Here is a 4,289-nt window from a genome sequence, read left to right on the forward strand (position 1 = left end):
ACTAAAAACTATTTACTGGAGTAGCAAACAGAGCAAAGCATTTTTGGTACAATCCATTTCTTGGAGAGTCACTTGAAAATACACTTTCAATATTCAACAGAGATGGTGATTGAAGCCACCATCTGCACCTTTATAGATACAGAAGATTTAAAAAACTTTCCGTTTAGATTGAATAGTTCTAGAACAATTTGTTTCGGAAAATGACCTCTGTTTGGGAAAGTATCCTATTCAAGTTGAGTTATTAGGTTATAATTTGTTATAGGTGTAAAATGTCTGTGCTTTCCCTAATGTTCTTTAAAATATGTTTTTCTCTTTTAGAATGAATTCTGGAATATATACAAAGGTGAGATGTTTTCTATTTTAACCTTAAGTGAGAGGGGTTCATTAGGATATTTAAGTTGGGAGAAATTGTGTTTGAACATTGAAAATGCTTCCTGAATTGCCTTTCTGTTCCTCTTTAAATCCTATGTATTTAACTTGTTCTGTCTGAGCATTTTCATAAGTTATTGTAAAATACTTTTTTATAGTAACTTTACACTAATCCTAATGTTGCCACTTACATATAGATTTAAATCAGTATGTTCTCATTTGAGAATACCAAATTTAGTGATAATTTTAAAAATCCAAGAATTATTAGGAAAAAAATAGAGTCTGAAAGATTGGATCCTATAATAAGGTAAGCATCTTGAGTCAACCCTTATACCACCTGAAATGGCATTAATCCTGACTAATGTTTATCCTGGCAACACCACTCAAATTTCTCAAAATGACTATTGGACTTACCTCTAAATTAGATTGTACAAATGCATCAAGAAATGTGAAGTCCCATGTTGGTGCTGGGCAGTTGTCTCTGCGTTCTCATTTTACCCCCAGAGCCCATTTGGAAACAGAAACCCTAACATCTCTGTTGTTCAGTGTCAGACAATCACGTCTTCCCCCTTCCAGATGGTCCCAAATAGTCGCCATCCTAGAGCTCTTCACTCTAATGTAAAAATTCTGTCAAACATTTCAGCAAAAACTGGAAAGCTCAGTCAATGTTCCAGTAAGATAACAGCATCGCGTACAAAGAGCCACAAAAGGTGAGGATACAGTGAAGTTCAGTTAGGAGAAATTGTTTACAGGAAGAAGTCCACGTTCATTCGAGTTATCTGAAAAATGTGTGCCAAGATCAACACAGCAAAGTCATTCCCATGGTGATGGAAATTGCCTGCAAGCTTCAGTTTCCAAACCCTTTCTTTGCAGATGGTGACCAGTGTGAAAGCAATCCCTGCCTGAATCAGGGCAGGTGTAAGGACGGCCTCGGGGAATACACCTGCACTTGTCAGGAAGGATATGAAGGCAGAAACTGTGAATTACGTGAGTTCCTCTTCTTGGTAGGCCTTCAAGTCCGAGTTACCTGAAGAATCCAATGTGGGAAAGAGGGAAAAAGTCAAAATGTCCAAGGGAACAATCTCATGTCACTTCTGATGTCGAGTCTGTGCTCCATTATGAAGGGCCACTGTAGTCACAGAAAACAACAAAAATTAATGGCCCTATAATCCACTCAGTGTTGGAGTTCAGTGAAACACACAGTCACCTCTCCGTTCCTCTGAGAGAGGCTGTGGAACATTCATGAAGCATGTGGCCCACTAACATAGAAACGAGAATTGACTTCCTTCTTGGAGTAGAATGTATCCCTCATTGTTGTTACTTATATTCCTTGTGGTCCTGGGCAATGATTCTAAATCACCACACCTCACATTTATCAGTGCACATGCCAATACTAACTGTTTGGGATTGTCCAATTATAAAAATTTGAAACATTTAATTAATCTTACTTGAAAAAGTCACTAGGAGTTTTCCTAATATGCTGGTTAATTTTTAAATAAAAATTAGCTTTAATATTAAACCAGATTTCCCTAAAGAGAAAGATTTGCTTTTCTTTTTATTACTTAATTTATAATCTTTGGAATGTGCTCTTGAATTACATTACTTCAGAATTTTTTCTGACGGGAATATAAACTAGGCATCGTTTCATCCCAATCCAGAGCTGCCGCTCTTGCACACCTTTTGGTTCTGACCCCAGGGCCATGGTGAATGTTTTCTAAAGTTTCATTAACGCTGATCTTCACACTATAATTATTTTTCATCACAACCCAAATGCGGAGTGTAAACGGCCAGGGAAGCATCACTGATGTGAGTTTGGAGGTCGAGTTCAGTGCACACAGGAAGCAGGTGGATGATTCTGGCTCAGGCAGAGCTGCGGATCTGCGGTCCAGGGAGACTCGGGTCCAAACGGACACTGCGCCAAGAGCTTCCTGTGACCCGTGAGGTTATCCTGTGAGGTGGTACCGACTCCTCCACTTTACAAGTGAGGAAACCCAGGCCCGGAGGTGGAAATAACTTCCTCAAAACACAAGTGACAGAAGGGCCAGTTTGGCACTCAGGTTGGCCTGCCTCCAGGATGTGGACTGCCTGTTTTCTTTATTCTTCCTACCGCACTGGGGCCCAGACCTGTCTCTGAGACCCTTATTACACAGGGACTCTTCTAGCCTCAGAGTGGGTGGGCCTCTGGCTACTCCACCAGGCTCCTCTTGAGCCCTTGGCCCGGAACCCACCCTCCTGCAGGCAGCCCTTCCAAGCTGGTCAGGACCCATGTGCCTTCTTAGCACTGAACTTAAGACCCTTCCAGCCTCCAGGGCCCTCACTGGCCATGTTCAGATTATTTAAGGACCTCCTGGAAGGCTGGTGCCGGGGCCCAGCAGATACTCAGCTCTCACCCTAACTGTACGCCATGGTTTCCCCAGGCAGCCTGGGCAGTGAGAAGAGCACACGCACAGGCATGGTCCTGTCACCCCACCAGCTGCTCTGGGCAGCCCATCCTGTTTGCACCAGCTGATGTGCATGGGCCATGTGGCTCCCGCCATTTGTTCTAGCCAGGTGGCTGCTGTAGGGCTCACGGTGGGTGTATGTCCCCCTGGGGCTGCTGTCCTTCTTCCCAGCCAGCTGCAGCCTCAGTTTCCTCAGCCTGTCCTGAGAACCAACATGTGTCCCTTACAGCCATGCGAAAATTCTGCAGCCTGGCTGGAGAGTTGGAAAGAGGGGAGCCGAGGCCCCTCGAGAAATAATTTAGGCCCTAGCTGGTTTGGCTCAGTGAATAGAGTGTCAGCCTGTGGACCTGAAGCTCCCGGGTTCCATTCTGGTCAAGGGTACATACCTGTTTCAGGATCCTACCCAGCCCGGACCCTGATTGGGGCTCCTGCAGGAGGCAACCAATTGATGTGTTTCTCTCACATTGATGTTTCTCTCTGTCTTTCCCTCTGTCTTCCACTCTCCCTAAAAATCAATGAAAAAATATTCTCGGGTGAGGAATAACAACAAAAAAGAACTAATTTAGGTTGTGTGGGCCTCGATGTTAATCAAATTTATTTATTCTTTTCCTTGATAAAAGCCGGACACGATGAGTCTGGCCTAGAAGCTCAGGAGGACATGGCCTATTAAGGGGCTGAGTATGGGCCAGGCCCTGCGGTCTCGCACACTGTAGAAAGGTCCTCCTATGCTGCAGGGCCAACCTGGAGCCAGTGGTGCTGAGGCGCCACTCCTTTCTCTCAGTCTCACAGTGGCACCAACTTGTTTTTCAAACCTAGGTTCCCTGACTGACCCACAGCTTCAGCCTCAACTGGTTGAGGGGTGTCAATGAGGGTGAGGGTGTACAAATACAAAGTCCCAGGCCCACTCCACAAGACAGGAACATTCCAGAATGATTGCAATTAGATAACATCAACTCTCTCAACAAGTAAAAGACAGTATCATTTACATCTTTTGGTAATGAGATTTTTAAACTTATGCTGGCTCAACAATAGGGGGTAGACTGGAACATATACACAAATTTTTTTTAAATTCCAGGAATAATTACAAATTAATTTAATGAAGTGTGATATTTGAGGGGTGGGGGGATCAGGTAATCTACTTCCTAATTCAGTATTTCAAAATACAGTGATTACAGATATCAACACCACACTCTTTACCTCCAGCTAACACAGCACAAGTCTGCTTGGGGTGGGGAGGGGTCCTTCAGATCCTGCTGGAGCCCTCGCAAACACTAAAAAGAACTACGTTCTGCTTATCTGATTTTACGCAAACCCACTGAAGCAGAGAGGAGCCATCTGTTTTTTTTTTCTTTTTTAAATAAATCTTTACTGTTCAGATTATTACAGTTGTTCCTCTTTTTTCCCCCCATAGCTCCCCTCCACCTGGTTCCCACCCCATCCTACGCCCTCACCCCCCCTCCCCCAAACCATCCTCCTGCC

General features: G+C 44.0%; 1 long non-coding RNA gene across 1 annotated transcript in view; it reads left to right on the forward strand.

The window, feature by feature from the left end:
- The window catches only part of LOC102763235, an 11,070-nt gene extending 7,989 nt beyond the window's left edge, over nt 1–3,081 (forward strand). Inside the window, exons 2-4 of the long non-coding RNA XR_001514840.1 lie at nt 319–343; nt 1,243–1,356; nt 3,040–3,081. This is a non-coding gene — a long non-coding RNA (uncharacterized LOC102763235). The remainder of the gene's footprint in view (nt 1–318; nt 344–1,242; nt 1,357–3,039) is intronic.
- The last annotated feature ends 1,208 nt before the right edge of the window (nt 3,082–4,289 follow it).

This window comes from Myotis davidii, unplaced genomic scaffold, assembly GCF_000327345.1.
Source record: "Myotis davidii unplaced genomic scaffold, ASM32734v1 scaffold444, whole genome shotgun sequence".
Taxonomy (NCBI): domain Eukaryota; kingdom Metazoa; phylum Chordata; class Mammalia; order Chiroptera; family Vespertilionidae; genus Myotis; species Myotis davidii.